Here is a 26,476-nt window from a genome sequence, read left to right on the forward strand (position 1 = left end):
GGAAGGGGATAAACGTTCATTCTGTCTCCTCACTTACTCTGGACTTCATAGAAAAATACCCTAGAAGCAGAGGGGCCAGATGTAACAATCTCTGTAGTCAGTCAGTAATAGCAGTTGAATGAGGTAATTAAAAGGCCTGATCCTGTTATGGGCCTGCAGCTATGTAACATGGAATGGCATAGGGCTATTAAACTTGGATTGAAAAATCATATTAAGCAGGCCAGTTCCAGACAGACTAAATTAATAATTGCTTTATCCATTGAGGCCCAGCTATTGAATAGACCTAGATTTTAGTGAGAATTATAAGAGATTTTGACTTGGAAATACTTTATTTATTAATTGGAAGGTAGGCGTTAGTGTGTACCACTTAATACATTTAATTCGTGCATTATGTTCAATGAATACGATTTTGGGAAGCATTCTAGCTTAGCGGTTCAAAACATGGGTTTTGAGGTTAGAGAATCTTCAGTTTGCATTCTGGCTCTTTGCTGCTTAACTAGCAGTGGGATGGTAGGCAAGTATCCTCATCTATGTATATGTATAATCTATGGATAATAATGCCTACTTCATTGGGTTTTTATGAAGAATAAATAAGATAATGCCTTTAAAGTGCTCATCATTGTCCCTGGCACTTAGTATGAAATAAACATTACCTATTATTATTCATGAACCTAACCAGCTGAGTCTCCAAAATGAGGTTTCAGAGACCCTTTGCGTGATACTGTATGTTACTAACTATTGAATTTTATACCATTTTAGGTAGTATGCTTACTCTTACTTAACATTGTATTCCCTTATTTCTCCCAGAATGTGATGTCAATTCAGTTGTCCATAGAATTGCTTTCCTCTCTCTGGATTTTCTCATTTCTGAATGCCAGGGGTTCTCAAACTTAAATGTGCAAAGAGGGTTATCTGGGAATATCTTAAATGCAAACTCCTGAGTCCTAGTGATTCTGCTTTAATAGGTTAGATTGAGTTCCAGTAGTTTGTGCTTTAGCAAGCTCTCAGGCATTCCAAGGGCCACACTTGGAGACAGTACTGTTCTGTGCTCTTCTGCTGGCACTTTTGCTTTTTATGTTCTTTCATTGGACTAGGCATCAAAAGGCATGTGTTCTAGTTTTATGTGAGATCCCAAGTGCTTAATCCTTCTGGGATCCAGTTTTGTCATCTGTAGTAATCACCGTCCTGTCAACCTCATAGGACTGTGGTGAACATCAAACGATAAGGTAGATAAAAGTTCTTTGAGAAAGCGCTTTCCAAATAAGCAAGAAATTAAAATGGGGGTAAGGTCTGCCTTGCTTTCCTGTGGAGCCCTTTTAGCCATCAAAACAGTAACATAGATCAAAATATTTTACATAATTGCAGGACTTAGTAGCAGTATCTAAAGGTGAGTGGAGAATGAGATTCTTGGATTCTTAAGTATGGGTTCTAAGAATATGTTTCTGCCCCTGATGTATGTATAGTGTTTGACAGAGAGAGCTACCTTCCACGGTTCAGGATGCTGGACAACTTCCATTATTTATTATATGATATCATCTCTGCTTTCCTGTGTGGTAAAATTAAGAAATCTGGACAGTGATGTCAATACCATAAAATTCCTTTTAAATAGAATTTTTTTTTTAAAAAAAGGAAATCTTGTAATTAATGTCTGAGGTCTTGTGTTAAGTTTCCAACCTAATTAACTACTGTATCTTTGAATATCTTGTAGACATGAAGGATCCAGGTAAGGAATATGGCATATATAGAGCTGAGACCAGGGCATGTTGTTATATGAATAGAAGCCCAAATCTTTCCTTTCATTTTGCATGTTAACAGAATAAATAGTAAACTAATTGACTATAGGAGCCGTGGTGCCGTGATATTATCACTTTGGCTTACGTCTAGCTTCACAGTGTCTTGGGGCTTCCCTATCCCTATGATGCTATAGCTAGTGCTGTGCCAAAAAAAAAAAAAAAAAAGGCTGGCCTAAATAAATAGATTTAAACTAGAGAGCAAAGATGAAAGCACATTTATTCATTGACATAATCCTAGTTATGGGTATCCAGTGAATAAGTTATTGGCAAAGGATTTCTTATGGTGTGGACTTTAGAGTCAGACTGCTGGGGTTGGTATCACAACTCTGCCACTTGTTAGCCATGTACCCTTGGGCAGAACACTTAACCTCTTGGAGCCAGTTTCCCTCATTGGCAAAATGGAATGGTAATAATAGTTACCTTATAGGATTTGTGAGGATTAAAAAGAGTTGAAACTTTAAAATGGTGCCTAGCACAAAATAAATTTTATGTGTTAGTTTTTATTATTGTTGTTGTTTTTGTTGTTATATAGTTGCTAGAAAATCATAGTTTTAGGTAACTGAACAGCTCTTTCCTTGCTTTGCAATTCATAAAATTTGGCATATTGCCAGGAGGAAGTACCTAGAGAACTGTAGACATCAAGATACTTCAGGAGAAATAACTCAGAGATGTAGACTTGGTATAGCCCAAATATTCTAATCTTTTTCTTAGTCTAATCCCAAACTTCCTCCCACTTCCCTAGCCAATGACTTACTGCTCCAGCTCTCTTGGACCATTTGTCATACCCCGAATGTCCATGGAGCCTTCTAGTTATATGCTTGTGCTTATGCTTTCCCTCCACATGAGATACCTTTCTTCTCCAATTATACTATCTAAATCTTTCTCATCCCCTAATGTCCAGACCATATGCCATTCCCTGCCGAAGTCTTCCATAATCAGGCCAGGCATAGGCAATCCCTCTTCACTTCTCTAGAGTTTGGTTTTTATCACTCTCATGGCATGTAAAGGTTACCTTGAATGATAATTATGGGTTTAATGTGTCCTACCTCTCCTCTTAGGTGGTAAACATCATGAGAGTAGGAACCTTTTTTTCAGTATTTGTTTATTTATTCAACCATTTGTTTAATGAATATTATAGCAGCATATTTATCATGCTGCCCCATACATAAAGAATGTTATGATGTTTCTTGAACGAATGTGTGAACAGAGATATGGCATGTGTGTGAATGTTTCAAATGTGAGGGAGTAAGAGGAGAAAGCTAAGGGGGAGATTAAATAGTTTAGGACTGTTGGTGTTCAGACAGGTTCATGAACTGATGTTTGGCTGATGGTGGCATTCTTGGGTGGCATGGGGTGGGAGAGAAGTGACGTGCCTGGGGGGAGGGGGTATTTAGAATTGGGTAGAAATGACTGCTGCTGAAAGTAGGACAGCTCTTAATTGTTGTGGAAGTCTAGGAGAGAAATTACCAGGTTGAGACAGATACTGCAGAAAAATATAAAGGCAGATAATAGATAAGTTTTAGAAGCAGAAGGATGGTGGACAAAAAAATTACTGAACAATCAGGAATGGCTCTAAGATTCGTGTTTGAAATGTGCTCACTGCTTGTGGAAATGAAATTGTATGAGGTAGGCAAACTTTTCTTTAATGTTTTTGGTTTGAGTTGCCTATGAGATATCAAGTTTAAAATAATTGGCAATAGGTTTGCCATGGTTTTTAATAAGACATTAATTTATCTGGATAGGCACTGTGTTATTTTTATTTATGTTAGATACTTTACTAGTAGATTTAGCTGTCAAGTTACTTTCTTTGAAGACAAGATTTTGTTTGTCAGAGTTTAGGAATTTAGAACTTTGAAATCCATTAAATTGTAATTTCATAGAGGAAATATGTGTGGAGCAAAGGTGAGGGACTTTCTCATTTGTCTTCTTATTGCTTGGCAGAGTTAGCCTAATGCTTAGTACCCAGTAAGGGCTCTATCCATGAGTTTCAGTGAATGAATTATTAAAATCTCAGTTTTTAAAAATTTCACAGACTGGATGGATTTCATGAAACCTAATTTCTTTTTGAAGTTCTTGCCAAGTTTAAATGGAGAGATTAAATTAGAGATAGAATATTCTGTGTACATAGAATTTTAGCATTAGTAAATTTCATAGCAAAATTCATAGAATGTTAGCATTAGATGTAATTTGAGAAATTGTCTCATCCCAGCCCTTCATTTCTTAGAGAAAGACATTGAAAACCAGAAAGGCTAAGTAACTTCCTCAAGTTTGCACAACAGATTACTAGCAGAACTTGGACCAAACCCTGCTCAAGGATTCAGTTTCATGCTCTTTGCATTACCATCCTTGGAAGTGAACCCTAGTTTCATGAATCCTTCTATGACAGAAGTTTAACTCCTGAGCTCCCAATGCAAAATTTAGAAAAAATTCTCCTTGCTTTAGTTAATTGCAAAATAGCAAGAGTAAATCCTCTTCCTCTTGAGGCTCCTCTGAAATGCAGGGGTTGATTGGAGGTGCCCATCTTAATTTTTTAATGTCCTTCTTGAGTTTCTTCTCCTGGTAAGTCAACTCAAAAGATGAGCTTGCACCATCTAGTGAATTTAAGAAGAGGCTCTTAGATTTAATTTTTTGGTGGCCCTACTTGAAGAATGGAACAATATTTTTATTGAATTAATCTGCAGATTCTCATGTGCAAACCTTTGTACTTATCATGAGAGTGAGGTTAGCAGCACGGAATGATGGTAGGTCACTTTGTACTTCACAGTGCTGAAAACAAGGCACGTAATTGGCCAAGCTTCTTCTTTTCTTTTTAATGGTGGAAGGAGGGTGCGCTGGTTTGGATGTTTATGTCCCCCAAAATGCCATATTCTCTAATGCAGTCTTGTGGGGGAAGACATATTAGTGTTGATTAGGTTGGAATCCTTTGATTGTTTCTGTGGAGACATAACTCAGTGAACTGTGGGTGAGACCATTGATTGGTTAATTTCTGTGGAGGTATTACCCCACCCATTGAAGGTGGGTCTTAATTGAATCACTGGAGTCCTATAAAAAAGTTCAAAGACAGAAAGAGGTGCTGCAGCCAATAGAGACACTCTGAAGAATGTGCAGGAGCTGAAAGTGGAGCTGGAGCACAACCTGGGATCAGCAGATGCCAGCCACATGCCTTCCCAGCTAAAAAGGTTTTCTGGATGCCATTGGCCTTCCTTCAGTGAAGGTATACTTGTGCTGATGCCTTCATTTGCACACTTTCATGGCCTTCACACTGTAACTTTGTAACCAAATAAACCCCCTTTATAAAAGCCTATCCATTTCTGGTATTTTACATAATGGCAGCATTGGCAAACTGGAACAGAGGGTAAGGAACTGAATAACATATATATAAACCTTGTTTTTTCAACCAGTGTTTGAATTTTTTTTTACTCATTAATTCAAAACATCAGCTCCCTTGTAATGGACCTTCCCATCAGAATTGAGATTAGTCAAATCCTAATCAATTAGTCAGTTCCTGGAAATCTTCTAGTGCTCATTTGGGCAATTGATTGGTTCCAGAATGTACAGTATTTTGGTACCCAATTGGATAAATGAAGTTTTTGGAAGCTTCCAAATAACGCCTTTGTTTTACTTCAATAGAGATTTTGAATCTTTTCACAAACTCTGCAAAATATTTATCTTGTGTGACAGGTGGTAGAAGATGATATCTGTCAAGGGGATAACTTGATGACTCACCTGGCAGCATGAGCTGGGGAGATCTCACTGTTGACTGTGCCTTGGGATCTGAAATGACTGGGGCCCAAGTTTCCTTTGGAAAAAGTGGCATTGGTCATCTTCATATGAACCAAAATACTCCAGCTCAGTAAAAATTGTTTTTCTTTTTGTTACTCCATCAGCTGAAATATTTTAAATGGCACTTTGGCATGTGTTTAGTACAGTCATAATTATGCTCATAATGACCAGGAGGCTTTATGATATTGCTTCTCACTCTGGTGTACATCAGAATCACTAGGAGATGCCTGGCCCCAACCCTGGAAGTCCTCATTTAACTGAATTGGGGTGAGGCATGAGCATGGATGTGTTTTAAAAGCTCCCAAGTGATTCCAACTTGGAGCCAGGGTTGAGAACCATTGCTGAGTGATGCCCTTGACAATGTATTGTACATCATTGGATTCCAGTCCCCAGCCTCCCAGTTACCAGTCAAAACCCAGAGTTGGTGTGCCCACTTTTGTATGCTCCTTGTCTTGGCACACAGCCCTTTTGCAGTATTCTGAGCTAGCTGACTCAGAGAGCCTCTATTTTTATTTGTTTTTGTATTTTTTTTCCATCAGTCCCACCTCCTCTCTGCCAGGAGAAAACTCCAATTTCCTTTCCTGCTTGCTCCGGGTTTATCCATGCTCGTAGCTTGTAATTTTTAGTCCAAATTCGTTAACTAAAACTGCAGTTGGAGCTTGGTTGACCTACCTTCTCTTGCTCCTAGTAGAGTGCTGCTTTTTCTCACAGGGAAGTGTTTCAGCTCAGCCTGCCATGTCGATGGGGGAGGGGTGCCAGCTCTGCAGTTTGGGGAGCTTTTCTTACAGTTTTATGCTGCAGTCTCAGCCATTCCACCCATTCCAGAGTGGTGTACGATATGTGTCCAGTCACAGATGTCTCCAACAGTTGTTCCAGACTATTTACTAGTTGTTCCTGGTTATATGCTAGTTGTTCCAGAGGACTAACTAAATTCCACACCTCCCTATGCTGCCATATTGCCCCGTGTGGTAAGTTTTAGAGCCTCACTTTTCTCATTTGTAAGATCAGTACCCTAATCCCTGCCTTCCAGAGCCAAGGTGAATTAACGCAAGGTGTTTTAACGGTAAAGCACCTAACACAGTACTTGGCTCAGAGCTGAGACTCTGGAAATGGTGGCTATTTCTGGAACTACTGCTACTAGTAGTAATTAATGAGAATGATGATAATAGTAATAGTAAAAAACATTTTTTTCCATCCTTTGGAATTGGAAATGGTGCCTGGGTAAAGGTAGCTTATCGCTTATATGTCCACTTGCCCTTCTAGTACGCTGAGTGGGGGATAGCAAGGGGTTTGACAGAGGCCCAGATGGGAATGGTGTACTGAGAATTTTTATCTTCACATAATCAACATACTGTAATTTAAAGTCATATCATATGTTATTCTCTTAAATTTTACTACCTAGAAGAGTTAATCTCACTGATCATTCATCTTATGTCATGCTGTTGATTTAACTTAGAGAGGTCTAGAGTACAACACCAACCCCATTTCACATTTTGTAATCTGGGGATTACTTTGGTAGAAGTCATTCCTGGGGCCATGGAATGGTGTAGGCTTTGGACATCCAGAAAGCATTGAACCACTGGGCACCTGAGAAGAGGAGATGCCACTGGGACAGGGTACTAGAGGGTGATGAGGGTCCAAATACAACAGCCCTCAATTGTGAATCATTGTACAGGGCTCCCGCTAGGACTACTTGTGTGTTGCCATACATTTATCTTGGTGCCACCTTTGTCATTTGCCATAAGTTGGCAGTGGCTGGAGTATGGTGTAATGTCATTGATGCACTAGGCCTAGAGTATAAAGCATTTTTGTGCATCAGTGTAACTTGAATCTGCATAGCTGAGAGACATGTAATGCAGTTTCAGAAAAAAAGTCATTGTAGTCAAATTGGGTTGTAAAAGTGACTCTCCTCCCCTTCTGAGTTCTGACAAGTTGAGAAACAAGAAAAATGACTGAGGCAAATGGAAGACCAAAATAGCACCTTTATTATCAATAAAATGGATACTAGAGAATAGGGCTTATACTTGTGGACAAGGTATCCTAATACTGAACCCCAGAATTAGACAGACTCTCCCAGATGCAGCACTGGACCATCACAGACTCCTTCTTGTGTGACCCACCCTTGCAGAACTTGTGGCATGAAGGAGCAGGGGAGAATGTGTACTTCCTGCTGGTAGCCTGCTTCTACTCTAATCTTTGTTATTTCTTCCCTTCTGCTTGCTTTGGGGTTAGTTTGCTGTTCTTTCTCTAATTCCTCCAGGTGAGCAGTTAACTCTTCAAGTTTTGCTCTCTCTTCTCTTCTAATATAGGCATTTAGGGCAATAAATTTCCCTCTTATCACTGCCTTTGCTGCATCCCATAAGTTTTGATAAGTTGTGTTTTCATTGTCATTTGCCTCGAGGTATTTACTAATTTCTCTTGTAATTTCTTCCTTTACCCACTGGTTTTCTAAGAGGGTGTTGTTTAGCCTCCATATGTTTGTGAATTTTATGACCTTCTGCCTTTTATTTCTTTCCAACTTCATTCCATTGTGGTCTGAGAAAGTGTTTTGTATAATATCAATATTTTTAAATTTGTTGAGACTTGCTTTGAGACCCAACATGTGGTCTATCCTAGAGAATGTTCCATGAGCACTTGAGAAAAAAGTGTATCCTGCTGTTGTTGGATGTAGCGTTCTATAAATGTCTGTCAAGTCTAGTTCATTTATCATACAATTCAACATCTCTGTTTCTTTAGTGATCCTCTGTCTAGATGTTCTATCCATTGATGAGAGTGGTGTATTGAAGTCTCCAACTATTATTGTAGAGGTATCTGTTTCTCCTTTCAGTGATCACAGTGTTTGCCTCATGAATTTTGGGGCATTCTGGCTTGGTGCATAAATATTTATGACTGTTATGTTTTCTTGATGAATTGACCCTTTTATTAATATATAGTGTCCTTCTTTGTCTCTTTTAATTGTTTTGCTTTTGAAGTCTAACTTGTCTGATATTAATATAGCTACTCCCGCTTTTTTCTGGTTGTTGTTTGCATGAAATATCTTTTTCCAACCTTTTCACTTTCAGTCTATGTTTGTCCTTGTGTCTAAAGTGAGTTTCTTGTAGACAGCATATAGATGGGTCCTGTTTTTTAATCCATTCTGCCAGTCTGTGTCTTTTTATTGGGGAGTTTAATCCATTTACATTTAGTGTTATTACTGTAAGGGCAGTACTTTCTACTACCATTTTGTTTTTTGGAATTTATATGTCATATCTTATTTTTTCCTCTCCTTTTACCTTTCCTGATAATCTTCATTTCTGCACTCTTCTCCAACTCTCTCTCTCCTGTCTTTTCCTATCAGCCTGTAGCACTCCCTTTAGTATTTCTTGTAGTGCTGGTCTCTTATTCACAAACTCTCTCAGTGTCTGTTTGTCTGAAAATGTTTTAATCTCTCTCTCATTTTTGAAGGAAAGTTTTGCTGGATATAGAATTCTTGGTTGGCAGTTTTTCTCTTTCAGTATCTTAAATATATCATGCCACTGTCTTCTTGCCTCCATGGTTTCTGCAGAGAAATCTGTACATAGTCTTATTGACCTTCCCTTGTATGTGATGGATTGCTTTTCTCTTGCTGCTTTCAGAATCCTCTCTTTGTCTTTGACATTGGACAATCTGACCAGTAAGTGTCTTGGAGTAGGTATATTGGGATCTATTCTATTTGGGGTACGTTGTACTTCTTGAATCTCTAATTTTCTGTCTTTTATAAGAGTTGGGAAATTTTCAGTGAATATGTCTTCTATTACTCTTTCTGCCCCCTTTCCCCTCTCTTCTCCTTCTGGGATACCCATAACACGTATATTTGTGCGTTTCATGTTGTCACTCAGCTCCCTGAGACCCTGCTCATATTTTTCCATTTTTTTCACCATCTGTTCTTTTGTGTGTATGAATTCGAATGACCTGTCTTCCAGTTCACTGATCCTTTCTTCTGCCTGTTCAGATCTACTGTTGTGTCCCTCCATTGTGTTTTTCATCTCCTCCATTGTGGCCTTCATTCCCATGAGTTCTGCCATTTGTTTTTTTAAGTTTATGAATTCTTCTTTATGGTCAGCCAGTGTCTTCTTTATATCCTTCAGCTCTTTTGCTATATCTTCCTTCATTTCATCAAATTTATTTAGCATTAGTTGCCTCCACTCCTGTGTCTCAGCTGAGCTATTAGTTTGTTCCTTTGGCTGGTCCATGTTTTCGTGTTTCCTGGTATGGCTCGTTATCTTAGGTTGTCTAGGCATCTGATTTTCTTGATTAGTTTATTTTGGAGCTTGTTTTCTGTCTTTTACCTAGTGGTTTTCTTGTTGGTTGGCTTTGTTCTCTGGCCTCTGTTATTCAGTTCAACTTATTCCAGACCTCTAACTTAGGTTCTATTTAGTTGATCAGAAATTTTCCCCTCTTGTTTTTTCTGTTTCTTGCTCTGCCTCTATGTAACCTTTCTGTGAGTGGGTCTCCTCCGATATGGTCGACCCTAGTCAGATTTTCCCAGTCTAGTGAGGCCCAGGTCTCACTGGGAGGGTATGGAGTTTTCCTGAGAATGAGACTCTCCTATGAGGCCTTTAGAATTGGTGCTTTTCCTCTCCTGTCCAGCAGGTGGCGCTGGCCAGCCCGCAGCTCCCCCACTAGTGTAAGGAGGTATGTAGACTTTAGCTCTCCTGGTGACTCTGATCCTTTTAGGGGCATGGCTGACTGAAGCCGGAATCTGAATTCCAGCCCCTGGGGTCTGAATTCCCAGAAGGAGGATGCCAGTTGAGCTGGACCTCCCTCCACTCTACCAATCCTCAGAACTCCAGTTGTCTCTCAGGGGCACTATTCCCTTCTCCCCTCTCCTCTTTGGGGCCTCTCCAGGTAGATTCCTTGGTCAGCCTGAGTTGCCAATTAAAGACGGGGGTGGAGGCCTTCAGTAGTGAATATGGAATTCAAAGACACTGTGGGTACTCTGTCTCCCCCAAGCCCAGCCTAGTCCCTCAACCTGGGCTTTCCAATAGAAAATAACCACATGTATTACTTTTAGATTTAAAAAAAAAAAAAGTTGAAAAGAAATCAAGAAAAAGAAAAAAGGGGAAAAAAAAAAGAGTCACTTTTAAAAGTCTTTCCCTAGCCTGGAAGTTTTGTCAGTGTCAGAATAGAGCATTTAAAGATATGCTTTGGGCTATTGTCTGATAATTACTCTCCAACTGCTTCAGTTCCACCTCTGCTGGGGGCTATTGAAATGCAAAAAGATAAGGGGTCAGTGAGAAGCCAGAAGGGACAAAATGTAGGGGAAAAAAAAATGGCTTTTTTGGAGTCTGGGAATGGGTGCCCGCTTTTACGTGCCCCCACTTCATGGAGCCCAGCCCTTCTTTAGCACCCCAGCTCCCAAAGTTAGTTAATTAATTTGTTAATTAATTCTGCAGTTGAGGCTGGGTTGAGCCTCCCTTCTTGCCCTCAGCAGATTGCTGTTTTTTGTTTTTTTTCTTTCCCTCCTTTCAGGGAGCCAGCAGCAAGACAGTCTGTGAGGTCTGGGTGGGGAGGGGCGCCAGACCGCTGGTCCGGGGAACTTACAATGTTCTCTGCGATCTCAGCTTTTCCTCCAATTCCAAACTTGTGTCCAATGTGTGACTGGTTACTGGAGACCCCGAAAACACTGTTTCATGTAGTTCTTGGGTAATTGCCAGCTGCTCTAGGGGAGAGACGAAATTCCGCTCCTCACCACTCCGCCATCTTGCCCCGCCCTCCTGGTAGCCTGCTTCTAGGTGGAAAGAGAGAGGAAGGGGCAGATTCAACCCCACACTCATCAAAATGACAAGTTACTCTTTGTCATCTGGAGAAGAGTTACTAAGGGAAGCAGAGAGAGACCAAGCAGAGGAGATCCTGCATGTGGGAGGAAGCATTAGAATTGGAGACTTCGATTTTCCTATCAGTTCTAGAAAAATCCAACTTAGAAAATAAGCAAATTTGAAAGTAGTAATTCATATTTAACAACCAAATTGGTGGTTTAAATGTCACCCCCATGCCCAAGAACCTATAATGATTCCTATTACCTGCAGAAGATAATCCAGACTTCATCTGATTTTGAAAACTCTTCCTAATTGGGTTCCATTTTAACTATTAACCTTCCTTTGCCTCATGATTTCAAACACAAATCTGAGGTCAGATCAGTGTCCTCACCGCTGTACAATTCACTCTTGTTCCCATGTTCTTGCTGTATTATCCTTTCTACATCCTGTTTGCCTGTCTAAAATCTGTCCAGTCTAAAATCTGCCCATTCCTTAAGTTTCGGTACAAGTGCCACTTTGCACTTAAATTCACACTGATTTCTCTCATCTCTAAACTGCTACTGAGATTTCAGTTGGTAGCATGTAGCTTAGCACTTGTTATCATGTGATCTTTATCTGTAAACTGGTCTGTATGTACCTTGAAGGACAGAATGTTTCTTATACTTCATTTGTGTATCTTCACTTGCTATTATCATGTATGCATGAAAAGCACTCAGTAAATGTGCAATTGGTCAAATAAATGAATCAAAAGAAAGTGACTGGCACCCTTATCGCTTCTATAGAATAGAATTATGCATTAGTTACTGGAAAATAAAATTATCAAGACAAAGAACTGATTTTAGCTCTTAGTTTCATGTAACTTACACGGAATCAAAGAATCTCAGATTTTCAGAGCTGAGAAGGTTCAGCACCATCATTTTTCAGTAGAGAAAACTAAGGCTTATGATTTGAAAAGAAACATTCAGAGTCTTTGAACTTAATATTTTTGAGAAGAATAAGAGGAAATGAAATGAGTGTTCTTATAATTCCTTAACTTTAGATTAGTCACAGAAAGCTTATGTGGCAGCGTTATGTTTGCATTAGAGAGTCCTCTAAATGTTCCAAAGTGCTTTTCTATTATCCTATAGATTCTCACTTTATGTTCTCACCAAAATCTGTGGAGGAAAGCACTTTTCACAGAAGCTTTCACCAAATCTCACTGTTAACCTCCTTTGTTGACATATGTAAACTTACTGTGTTAGTTTATATAGCATGCGGGTCAGAAGACCTATGCTTATTTTAAAGCTGCAGTAGTTGACACACCAAAAGATTACTTGACTTGCTCAAGGTTAGCAGATACCAAGGATTAAGATGCAAGTCTTATATTTCCACTGCAGACCATTTTTTACTATCCTGTGATGCCGCCTTCTTCTTTACATTATTATCTTTAGAGCTGGAGAGAATTCCATTTAGAAAGGAAGAACACTTCTGATTTCCTGGTTGGCAACAAGAAAGAACAGTTAACACAAGTATTTATCACCCAGGGGAAAAGTTACGGGCTAAGTTTGGAGAAAGTGCAGCATTGCTTTGGTGAATCCTGAGAGGGAATGCTGCCCTTTGCTGGCGTGGAACAGAGAGCAGGGTGTTCATACAGGAGGAGGACAGGTCCCCTAGCCAGCTCTTGGCTCCTCCTCGGTCCCAGTATTCCCAGTGCTGCTTCCTTATTTGTTGTAGGTTGTAGAGATACCAAGATATCAGTCATCATATTTAACTATAGTACAGAGATACCAAAGGCAAAATAAGCAGAATGTTTTGGAGATTTTTTTAAAATTCAATTTTATTGAGATATATTCACATACCATATAATCATCCAAAGTGTAAAATCAGTTGTTCATAGTACCATCAGTTTTGGATATTTTTATCACTAATTCTTTTAATTAAATTAAAACATGTAAAATTTTAACAAAAAAATCAAACTTTACAGGTGACGCCATTTATTAGTTAGCAGATGTTAGTGCATATATATATATATATATTTTAAAACAGTTTTCAAACAATAAGTCATGTCACATTAATGGGTCGCTAAGTCAATTTGGTTAGTTATAGTTAAAAATAAAATAGAAAATATCAGTGCATTGCACTTACTAATGGTAAGTATTTATTATTGTAAAATATATTTCTATGATGGGTCATCATTTTGAAAAGTTTGGAAAACACTATTCTGTTGCTTTGGAGGATTATTTGGAAAATGAGTTATGAGATTATTTATGACATTACGTTTCTGTTTTATCATGGACTGCAAATATTAGTTGGAGTTCTCTTGGTATAAAACATTATTTATTCATTTATTCAACAAATATATTTTGAGCACCCAATATTTGCCAGGCACAGTTCTAATTACTGGGATGAAATCTGTATAACTATTTATTTACAAAGCAAATGGTCTTCTTTTCAGAGAGAATTGTGTGTCAATTTGAATCAGAAAATTCGCTTTAAGATCCTTTTCTATTCTGTACACCACTTCTGGTTACTACCCCCTGGCCAGGATATAGTCATAAAGCTATACCTACGTACAGAGGAAACAGGGAAATGTAGTTTTTTTTAGCTATAAAATTAGGATTTATTCCCAAGGAAGAAAGGGAGAATGAATATTGAGGAGGCAATTACCAATGACTGCCACAAACATCAACACATATTACTTGTTAATATGTAATTGATAAGAAGCTGGAAGTTTCTTTTATTCTTGGAAAAACGCAGGCTGGGTGGGACTACTGCCTAAAGTTATACAAGGACACTCTGCTGAGGGGCAAATAGGAGAGGAAGTTCAAATCCCGCTTGTCAGACTGTGCGTCCTGGCATGGGGCTGTGTCCACCCACAGGAAGGGGCACCTTTATCTGATTGGTAGAAAGGCATCTTCTGCTCCAGCTAAGCTATCTCCTTACCAAGCTGTGAGTCCAGGCGTGTAGTGGGTGACCACAATGCCCAGGAAGACCATTCTGCTAATTTGCAGAAATGCTGGGTTGGCTTTGGCTCAAACACTGGGTCCCAAGTATCCTAGAGGGGATCTTAACAAAAGGCATTTGACTCTAGACCTACTTGGTTCTGCCCATTCTCCTAGTAAAGCTCTTCTCGCCTAGTTTTACTACTTCAAATTATGGAAGTTAAATGACAAAACAGCATTTATTGTCTTACCAATGTGGAAACTATCACTAGGGTGTCAAATACACAAGGCTCAGTATCAATAACATATAATTAAAGCAAGAATTGGTGTTATCTGTCTAGTCTTAATGTATTTTTCTTCTTTTGCTTAGTCATATAGTTACCATCAGGAGCATGTGTCTCTTCAAGAGATGGCATGTTATTTAACCCTCTTTGAGTTATGTAAGTTAATAATTGCAGTGAATGTTTTTCTTTAAATTTAATGGTTAAAAATATGTGGTAACTTTATGTGGTGGGGAAGGGGGTGGATAAACCAGCACAAGCAAATTCCAAGTGAACCACAGTATGCCCTTTCTGAATACTGCCTTCCTTACCCACCCAAAACATATACACGTACACGTGCGAACAGTAAATTTTTGAGTTTGAACCAGTCTGCAGGTACCGAAGAGCCTCGCATCTCTGACCTCTCCATGCTACCTCATGTCACTTCTCTCGCTTTTTTGGACAGGAAATTTAGGGTTATAAATTAAACTTACATTTACTTCTGATTTGATATGGCAAACTAGATTTTCCTTCTTTCTTTTTTATTAAATTTCAATAAGTGCATGAGGGAGATAATGGTGTACTAAAGAACTCAGTTCTTAAGCATCAGAATTTGAAAAGATAAGAAGGATCTCACCGCCTCCACCCCCCACCCCCCAAATAGAGAAATACAAAAAAAACAACTCACACAAAATTCCACCTTGTCTAAGGTAGCCAGGTGGTATTTGTCTTAGAAGCAAATGTGGAGAGAAGGAGAATCTGGTCTGAAACTTGTGAATCTTTTATTCTTTCCCTGTACTCTCCTAAGAGAACATTAAAAATTTATCAGCAACAAATGCCCTGCAAGTTTTTCTTCAAGTAATTGTAAGAAAACTAAAAAGGAAAAAAGAAAGGAAGTTTAGTCTGCTTATTTTACCTTCTTGGTATAATTTTCTCTTGCCCTCTACTAACTTTTTTAATGCCCTAGTCTCTCCTGATTTTAATGTCTGACTTGCATTTCAGGTGAGGTAGAGAAGAAATAATTCTGACAGGATGCTTCTCTGTGATTATCCAGTGCCAGGTTTGGACACTGGATATTTCTGTTGTTATTGGATAAGCAGGTTTCGGATAACAGAGAAAAATGACAGGAATTACTAGAATTAGTGAATTCATTCAGGCAGAAACCGGAGTCTTCCAATTGTGTTGAGGTCTTTGCAACTCTCTGGGAAAATAAGCTAGGAGTGAAATCTATCTTTCACCACAAGAGCTGGCATTTGTTATAGTTTTGGTGTCTAGGAAAACTAGTCCACACATAAAATTCTACCACCAAATAATACCTTTAACCCAGCAAGCAGATTGATTTGGGTTTAAGAGGGGCACTAGATGCCACCTTCTTGTAATTGTTCTCAGACATTTTGTTCTAAAGAAACTGCTGGTTGAGACTTTGGCCCATGACAATTTTTCTTTTACTGTTGGGTTTAAAAGTCAGTCTCATCAGAATTCAATTAATCAAGATGAGAAATAGGAGGAAGCCTGAGGAAACACTTTTTGTTTCCCCGATGGATCACTTTTCTAGTTTGCACTAATTGAAGGGCATGGCATGAGTTAGGTTCTATATGTTCAATGAAATATTATTCATTATAAAAGGTAAATTCTCTTTGCTGTTGAGGTATCGTCAAATTAATCTACCTTACTCTGCTAATGAAGGCATCGCCAACATGGGCTGTGAATCCAAGTGTTAACTGGGCTGCTGGTTTCCATCTCAACACATTTATTGATTAGTCTTTAGTTCCTGACTGTGCACCAAGTGCTTTGAGAATTCACATGATGTGTCAGACATTGCCATTTCTACAGTAAGTTTGCAATCTTAAAGTATAGATCAAAGCATTAAGAAAATCAAGAAAGGGAATTGATTTAACCTAGAAAAGAGGGAACTGGGGGGGTTTAATAAGAATTTCAGAATAGGAAAGGAAGGTTTGTTCTGGGGGACATTTGTCCATCACCACTTCTTAACCTGAGGGCAGGGTGGGATGCAATTTAAATTGTGCCAGCTGGAATCTCCCTTGACTGTTACGCATGCACTCTGATTCAAAAGCTGGTGAGCTACCAGTTGAACTGTGTTGCCAAAGGAAACTCTGTAATCCTTATCTGGAAAATTTAGAAAGGTGTGTTGGATGTTTGTGTTTTGGCTGCCCAGCATCAAAACCTCCTTTCCTCTGGTGTGTATTCGTGGTGGGGGTCGGGGGGTAGAATCTGCCTCTTACCTTGGAAGCTGAAGAGGCTGTGTACTCACTTTCCTAGCCTCTCTTGCAGCCAGAATATGGCTGTGTGGTCTAGGCTTGACCAGTAAGTTACAACTGGGAGCCCGTGACACAAATAAAGCAGAAACAGTGGAGAATTCTTCAAGTTGCATTGGCACAAGTGGCAGCAACATGCAGGTAACAGGATTGATTGTGGCTGCGATGCCACATGCAGCATCCAGAATCCAGTGGGGGTGGCTATAGTGGTACAAGCTGAGTCCTCCCCAGACAGGTTCTGTCGCGTAGTTTAGGTCGTAATCCTAGCTGCTCCTGGCCTTTCTCTTTCCTGTCCCTTTTCTAAGCCTGCTTCTCCAGCCTTCTGATGGTTGTGTGAGTTTACCCCAGTGTCTTTTTGATGAGTATCTTTTATGCTTAGTTTATTTTGAGTCAGTCCTTGGAAGACTGTATTTTCAAAGAGCTGAAACACCATTTGCTTTCCTTAATTGCACAGTAGGTACTCAGTAACTGGTATGTGCTATTGTTGTTATTGTTTTTCATACAGTTATTTTTGGGCTTGCAACTAAGAAATTTGAATAAAAAAGGAAGACTCTTTCCAGAACAATTACTAAACAGGAAAAGGGATGAAAAAAGTGTTCTTTGAAATACTCTCCAGATCTTTGCTTCTGAGCTAAAATATCCTAGAATTTCCCTGTTAATTCTGACCTCAGAGCCATTTTATGAAATACCTTTCTTTTGTGATATTTGAAGTATTTCAATAGCTAAACCCTATTGGATGAGGTTCACATATAATGGATCATATATTCAGTTACACTCTGATAAGTTATAATGAAGTTATAATGAAGTTACAAATTTTGAAATAGCCATTTCCTAAATCCTCCTAGGAGAGAAAGGTTTATGATAGGCAAGAGAAAGAATGTTGATTTTTTAAATTAAATTCAGTTTTATTAAAATATATTCACATACCATGCAGTCATCTATGGTGTACAATCAGCTGTTCATAGTACGACCATATAGTTATGCATTCATCACCACAATCTATTTCTGAACATTTTCCCTACATCAGAAAGAATCAGAATAAGAATAAAAAATAAAAGTAAAAAAGAACACCCAAATCATCCCCCGCATCCTACCCTATTTTTCATTTAGTTTTTGTCCCCATTTTTCTACTCATCCATGCATACACTAGATAAACGGGTGTGATCCACAAGGTTTTCACAATCACACTGTCATCCCTTGTAATCTACATTGTTATACAATCATCTTCAGGAGTCCAGACTGCTGGATTGGAGTTTGATAGTTTCAGGTATTTACTTCTAGCTATTCCAATACATTAAAACCTAAGAGGTATTATCTATATAGTGCCTAAGAATGTCCACCAGAGTGACCTCTCGACTCCATTTGAAATCTCCAGCCACTGAAACTATTTTGTCTCATTTCGCATCCCCCTTTTGGTCAAGGAGATATTCTCACTCCCACGATGCCGGGTCCAGATTCATCCCCAGGAGTCATATTCTGCATTTCCAGGGAGATTCACACCCCTGGGAGTCGGGTCCCACGTAGTGAGGAGGGCAGTGAGTTCACCCACCGATGTGGCTCAGCTAGAGAGAGAGAGAGGGCCTAGAATGTTGATGTTTTACGGACAGTAATCCTTCAACTTGGCCAGTACATTTTCAGCATGGACCCATTGGACATAGGGCCATTCTTGTTGGCAGTGGCAGCTTTATTTTCTCCTCTCAAATATTGTTCACCTGAGTCTATGGGATTAGAACTAGGTTTGAGCTGGTTGACACTGGCAATTACAGAAGAAAAAATGTTTTAGAGAATTCCAGTGTTCCCTCCCTTACTTCAGCCTGTCCTAGGATATACTTCCTCTTTGAAGGTGCCCTAGTCCATCTCTTGTGATCACCTCAACATCTCCTGATTCTGCAAAATACCTGGAAAGGAAATGGCAAGAGATGGAGGTGGCTGGGGGTAGGGAGGTGTTGGAAGCAGAAGAGGCCATTTTCTGTAAGGGCTACTGTTCTTTTCCCCTACCACTTCCCCCCAGATTTGCAGATGGATGCATTTTGTTCTTTTACCACCAATCACCTCTCTGCAACATCTTGGTCCTTTCTTGCTCCAATTTAGCTTGTTTAAGGTGGATGCCCCATATCAGAAAATAAATAACCATCCTTTAGTGAGTGAGTCCCTTCTATGTGTTAAGATTTATGCATATTGCCTCTAATCTTCTCAGTACTATTAAGGTAATGGATTATCCCCATTTTACAGAGGAAGAAACAGGCTTAGAGAGATTACATAACACAATCAAGGTTATACAGCTAATGAATATTACCATTTGAACTCAGGTTTGTCTAGCTTCAAAGCCTGTGTTCTTGCTGTAAATAGGTCTCTCTTCTTCCTCTGAGCCTCATTTTCTGTTTTCTCTGCAAGGCTAACATTACTCGGTAACTCCTGGTGTAGATCTCACATATGTACAGGTCTTAAATTAGAATTTCCCAGTACTTTTGGTTTCTGCTTAAAAAGAGCAAAACGTTCAGAAATATATCTCGCTCATCTTTTCATCCCCAGCATCTAGTGCAGAGCTTCACGTGTGCTTTTAACAAAAGTTTGTTGAATAGTGTAGTTTTCTGATTCGTTCCCATTGCAGGAACTCAGGAAGGATTAGACACTCCAAAAGGTGTAGCATCCAGTTTAGCTGATACTAGTCATGACAAGGTAATCTATACAATGATCACAAACAGGGGAAAAGAAACAGCAGAAAAAAAAAATCAACCAAATCTGAAATACTGGGGTAGTCAGTAAGAAGGGTATTCATTAACACACCTTGAGTTTGGGCCAATGGGGTGCTTAAGCGAGCAACGTAAAGGTGTGTGCGCAGCGAGGAAGCCCGCGGCCGTGTTAGTTCACCAGTGCCCATGCAGCATGCGCGGCCCTCCTCTGGAGTGGACCTCGGGTGCTTGGTCGCCATTCTCCCCTGCAGACTCCAACCCTGCCCTCTGCTGGGTAGATGGAGAGGTGCTTCACCATTCAGGGTTTGGAAGGATCCTGAAAAATCATTTGTTTTACTCTTTCCTTTTTCCCCTAGAAGGTCCAAGTTTATTATATTTAATTATAAAAGTACTACAGATACATTGAAAAAAGTTGGAAAAGAAGGGCAGAGATAGGCTTTTCTTTTTAGCATCTTCTCCCCAAAATGTGTTGCTGAAGTCATTATTGTAGCCATGGTTTTAATTTCTTCCTCCCTCAAGTATTTTAGGAATAAGTAGACAAAATTACTGGCTTTGGACATCACCTCTATTTACCTCTCCAGCCTGCCTCTGGGGGTAGTGTCCATAGAATCGAGGAGCAGAAGAGAGGTGTGAGGGGGCCAGAGGGAAGGAGTCTGAGTCATCAACTGCAGACTATTTTCGGACCTTGAATAATTGCAGGGTTTTTTGTCCCAAATATTTGGCTGCTTGCTGAGAGCCAGAGTCTCTGTCTTTCCTTCTGCACTTCAATATTCTTCACTGTGCTTTGTGTCCGTTGAAGAAAGAAGATGGCTGTGAAGAACCCATCCAGCTGCTGCCCTTGGCTGCACTCTGGTGGACAAGCCTCCTGCCTGTCCCTCAGCTTGTTTCTCTCTGGCCACAGCAGGCAGGGTTTCCTGTAAGGGCCCTTTGATGCCCATTTCATGTGATCCAGTTCTGTCTTTCCCTTCCTGAAACTACTGCTGCTTTCAGTGGGCCAGGTTCACCTGAGTCTCATTGTTCCTAACTGGGCTTGGGCTCATGGGTGACCCAGACAAACCAGTGCCTAACTAGTTTTCTCCCCTGTTATCAAAGGCAAAGCCAAGAAAAGATGGCTTCTTACTTGGAGAGGGTGCAAGTGTCATCTGACCCCACAGCCTGCCACCTGCATGAGTGACAGGAGGTAGGATCCATCTGTTTGTTCCATTGTGACTGGATCACCAAAAAACAATTAGCAGGTGGGAAATTTATTTTTTAGGACATACAGAAACCTGCCATTGCAGGTAGGATTCTGGTACTAATTTAAATGCAAATGGAATTGCCCAACTAGAGCTTGTTACAGAAAGGTCAGAATGTCTATATGCTTAATTTCACTCCTACACTATACATTAAGTTAATGTGCTGCTGTTTTGGGCGTAATGGCTAGTTTTGGTTCTTGTCTTAATTTCTTTATCATGTTGGCTTTTTAGAAGTGGAATGTGACATATGGTATCACTTCCTCTCTTTCCGCCTTTCCCCTTTTAAAAAGAAGATAGACTGTCTATTTTGTCCATTTCTGGGAGCTTGAATTTTTGACAAAAAATAAAAATGCACTTTGAGCTTTTAGGCTAAGATAAAAAGGAGTAGATTGGCTGAAAATTCAGTTGAAATCCTGATCAGAGAACGGATCTCAACTATGCCTGTACTTCTTCCAGACCAGAACAGGTTGGAGATTAGCCTGGAATATAGAAAACTGGTGAAGAGAACAGGTGGGTGAAAGGATGGCAGAAAGGATTGTTTGCTTGAAGTATTTCAGTTGTTCAGATGCTTTTGACTACAACTCACGGTCATAAATTTATTTTATACATTTGCATATATATTTACTGAATAATAAGCAAAGCATATACATACATATTACCTTATATATAATTTAAACAAAATATGTCGACAAAATTTTAGAAAACAGTACTTACCCTTACTATACATAGTGTATTCTGATATTTTCTATTTGCAACTGGTCTAAACCATTAGTGAAACAACAAATTGATTTCACTACCCACTATTGGGTCTCAAACTATAGTTTGAAAAAACATCAGTTTAAGGGATTGGTGAAGGGTGCTTGACACAAAGACAGGGCTAGTGGAGGGTGGAGAAAGTGGGCAAAGAAAGAGATTATTTCAAAGGATGAACTAAACTGTACTTGATAGCAGTAAAAATCAAGTACCCTAGTAGGGTCTCTATCAGAGAACTTGGACTGAAAAGTAAGCACATCAGAGGGCCTAGGAGATATATACTTCAGGGTCATGGGTGTGCTTATTCTTGTCAAGAATTATTTGTGAAAATTGAATTCTTCTTAGGTTATTGCAGTCACAATGGTCATTGTGCTCCACCTTTAGTAAGAAATAACATTCTTTAGTATTCTTAAACTTTATTGTGTATGATATGGTAGAAAAGTGGAACTTGATTTCTATGGAATGAAATTTCTACTTGTATTTCTATGGGAATTTATAGCTACTTGAAATTCTTTATAGAACAAGATAAATATTGACAGTTTTCTATAAAGCAAAATGTTTTACTTAAATTACAGCTGATTTTCCTTCATACTTGGATCATAAACAGGATGCTAGGTTCTTATTTTGCAATTGCTTCTTTGGGGTGTTAGTTTAAGTTTCAGTTTTACATTCTGCACAGAACTTCTTTTATCTTTCAAGTGATCACAGGCTCTGGTCTCATCCTCATTAAGGAGGTTGTGTATTTGGGGGGATTAGAGGAAGTCTCTGAAAAATAAGATAATGGGGCAGGAAAAGATTTTCTGGGATATAAGGCTTCTAAGGACTAAGAGGATATGGTGGAGGGAAGAGATGGGAAAGAGAACGGTACTAGATTCTCCTAGTTTTGGTATTTGTTTAAGGTGAGTGTGACCTTGATTTGTAGAGTTTGATGCTCAATTAAATTGTGATTTTAATATTTATAGTATGTAATGTAAATGTTGCCCCTCCAAGTGCTTTCTTAAATCCTCTTAGCTTATAAATGACAGCTTTGATTTCTAAAAAGAAAGAAAATCTTTTCATTTATCCAGCCTGAGAGTAGTATACCATAAAAGCTTAACGCCCTCCTTTCATGTCAGCTCCCGAAGATGGAGACTTATCGTGTAGAGTTTATCGCTGTGCTTTTGAGCTTATTAAGGTCATGTGTAACTTAAGGGGGGAGGGAGCTGATGCTGCATTGTTGGTGCAAAGGCAGCTCCTAGAATTCTGCATGACACATCAGTTCAGCAGTGCTCAATAGGTAAATATGATATTACAGAAACTACACACATAGCCCTTTTAGAATGATTAGTGATCAAGATTGTTAGGGAATTAGACTTTACATAACTTAGTTTGGATTAAGTTTCTGTTAAAGAATCCTGAGATTGCAGTAGTAGAAAGGATGTAAGCTAGTGCAGCTCCCTGTTTGTGGTTGTGAATTACTTCCCCCTTAGCTGTATTTGATGACATCAGTTATTTTATGTCTTTATAAAAAATATCCTCATTCTCTGGGGCCTTCCCAACACATGTAGAGGATAGGAAGGAATTGAAAGTTAAGCTCAACTCTGGCAAATGTAAATTGCTAGGTCCTTGGGAGCTGACATTCATTCAGGAAACATTGATTAAGAACCCTCTATGTACCAGTCCCTTTGTACCACACTGGGGTAATAAAGAAAAAGACACAGTGTTTGTCCCAGGACACTGCCATGAGCACAGGACTAGAGAACACCATAAAATACAAGGACAGAGCAGTTTGTTTGAGAAGCAGGGCTAGTCCATGAAGAACACTCTCCTCAAGGTCGTTTATTTGCCCAGTGGTTGATGCTTGCCTATTTTCCTTTGCTGTATTTGGGGCACAGAGTGTCCTTTAAAATTGATCAGGTGAAAGAGTGGTGTGTTGAGTGTGTAAGGGCTCATAGCATTGGTGCTGAACTGGAAGGGAAGGGTGTTTGTGCTCTGATGCTGTGCTCAGGCCACTCAGGGCACTGCTGTGGGAGTTTTCAATAGATTCTGAAAGAGTGGATTCAAATTTATTGTATAGGCCTGCCTTGTTTAGAATAAAGGCAACAGACAACACTGATTTGGTAATGTCTTATTCATCTGGGCTTATCTATCTAGAATATAGTTGAGAGCAAGGATTTATTTTTAAGTAATTTAAACAACCAAAATAGATATTGCCAAGCCCTTATGCACAGATGCGTCTACTCAGGGCCTGTCTTCACTTATGTATGAGATTTGTAGTTGTGGTTTCTAAGCCGATCTGTGAATTTTGAAAGGAGAAATCTATAAGGGAAGAGGAATGTGGTATAAAAGGAATGGGCCAGTAACGGTGCTAACACTTTTTTTTTTTTTTTTTTTTTTTTTTTTTCAGTATTACAAATTTTTATTCAGAAACTTTGAGTTAATAGCACACAAAGGTAATATGAAAAGTAGATGTTGATTTACTGATTACTGTAAGGATAAACTTAGCTGTTTCTAGACATGATGTATTTATGTGAAGCTTCTCTAGATTGTTTTAAGTGTGGGCAGTCCAGTCCTAAGTTTTGACTACACAAACTTAACTTGTATATTTATGGTTGTTCTTGACTTTTAAAAATTTACGTCAAAACATTAAAAACTCTCCTGCTATTATCAATGTAAAAAAAAAAAAAAGTAAACTATTTAGTATGCTGAATTTAAAACTTAAGAAACATAGAGAATTAAAATTTTATTTCTTTGTAAAAAAATTTATCAAGAGTAATTTGAACAGTGCTTGCCTCCTTCTTATCAGGTACCTTAAGATACGGACCTACCATCTTTTCGATGACATGGCAAATTGTTATACTCCTTTCTAAGTTTGGATCAGCTTCCAAAATTTTATCCTTTGCACTTTAAGGTCATGAAATGTCCCCAAGAGTTCCTGTAATGTGAAGTTTCTTGCCAGGATCACTTCCTCTGAGACAACTTCATCCTTTTCGTCACAACCACTTTCCTCACTTATGCCTGTAAGTCACCATCACTAAGTTCCTCTGGCTGCATATCTAGTCTTTGAACAGCAGTAGTGTCAACATTCCCATGGTCAACTATACCTTCTGTAACTCCATTTCAATTCCATTCTAATCCTGCATATTTTTTTGCACAATGCAGTCCTGTACTACTGTGCAAAGCAAGGACTGCCTGTAATTCTTGGAATTGGGGGGCACATTTCACCACAGCATCCTTATCTGAGCCAAAAGCTTCACCAGATAGCTTACCATTAATCAATTCAGGCTGACTTCTGAAAACAATGAAACCAGCCTCTACTGGCAGTAAAATGTTATTTTTCAGTCTTCTTGTAATTAACCATTTTCTTTCAACATAGCGTCTAACTTCAATGCTTTGATCTGAATGCTAGTCAAACTGATGGGGATTTATTTTCTACTAGTCTTCAATTCAAAATTGTAGTAAACTGTCCATTTCAACCATGAGAGGCTTCTTGTTCCTAGTGCAATTTATGCTAAAATATGTTAAAGCTACTTTACCTTGTATTTTATATTCATTGGACTTTTTCAACATGGTTCATACTGTAGCTTCATGCAGGTCTAGGTCTCTTCCTATCTTGGCTTTGTTATCACCATTTTCAAATCTTCTAATCACATCCAATTTCACTTCCAGCATTATCACTTTGCGTTTCTTCGTGGTCCCATCATCTTTGTTGACCAACTCCCTCTATCATCCATTTTTGTAAAATGTCACATGGATTTACCACCGTAAGACAAGGCCAAGTGACTACACACTGTTGTATGTACATGAACTGAGTAACAGATGCTCAGTGACCAAGCACCAGCGGACTTTGAAGGAATTAATGTGATTTGCCATCGATCATGATGCACATCTGTTATTTGCATAATTTATGGACAAAAGAGCTTGCAGCAAAGTTTGTACTTGATGCTACTCACAGCACTGTGGGGTAACTGAAATTTTAACTCTGTTTTTAGCAGACTGTTGTTATTTAACTTAACTATGGTAACTGATGTTCATGCATATTGGAACCATGTATCTGACTACCTTATTATATAAATCTTCAAATTCTTGGAATTCTTGGTCAGATAAATCTGACAAATGATGTTTTCTAAGAAAAACACTCTTCAATTTTATTCCTCTCCTGCATATTGCAAGTAATTATCTTCCAGACCCAGGTATCTTTTTCCAACATCTCCAAGAATAAAATTCCTTAGCCCCTTCGAATTCCACTGCGGCAAGGTGTTTTGCAGAAAAGGTTTCGTTGAATTACGAGTCGACATTTTCTCACATTAGATTCTCAAATTCCTCTGAGGTCACCTTACCAAAAGCTCCTCCATTATCTTCGCACCAGAGGGCCGGAAACCAGCATCTCGCAGGATTCGCCTCCATTTATGTCCTGACCCTCCTCTGCATTCTTAGCTTCGGCCTCAAAACGGGCTGATGGTACCGGATTAAGCCAGAGCAAGTGAAAACAACAGAAAGACGAGCTCATCAGTACAAAACTGACCCACCAACCTCGAACCGGTGCTAACACTTTTAAAGGGAGGAAGAAAAAAGATGGAAACAGGAGGGGAGGTATACTTAGTCACTGAGTTTTGTCATCTGTTTCATTTAGCATCAAGTGCATTTGACTTACAGGGAAGGGGTATTGCTAAGATTTCTAAGGTGTGGTGTTGTAATCTAAAAATGTAAACTGGTTTCCTGATGATTTTCATGTATCCAAGTTTGGGTATTTCTGTACTACAAACAGTAAGACAATTGATGATGACCCCTTTTATCACAAGATGTTATATCTTCCTTTTAGGAGGACAAAGAAGTGTAAACTAGCTCTTAAAATATTTCCAATCAAAACATTTAAAATTAAAAATTTGATGTTTAAAGGAATAAATCCTCAGCTCTCTGAAAACCTGACTTTAGATTCTTGTTCACTGAAAGACTGGTATTTTACTGTGCAGGAAAATCACACTAGATGGAAGATATCAATTTGT

General features: G+C 39.0%; 1 protein-coding gene across 4 annotated transcripts in view; it reads left to right on the plus strand.

Annotated features, from left to right (window-relative positions):
* FAM160A1 (family with sequence similarity 160 member A1) overlaps positions 1-26,476 on the plus strand; it is a 291,232-nt gene that overhangs the window by 225,109 nt on the left and 39,647 nt on the right. The gene's annotated exons all lie outside the window — the stretch shown is intronic.

Source organism: Choloepus didactylus, chromosome 3 (genome assembly GCF_015220235.1).
Source record: "Choloepus didactylus isolate mChoDid1 chromosome 3, mChoDid1.pri, whole genome shotgun sequence".
Taxonomy (NCBI): domain Eukaryota; kingdom Metazoa; phylum Chordata; class Mammalia; order Pilosa; family Megalonychidae; genus Choloepus; species Choloepus didactylus.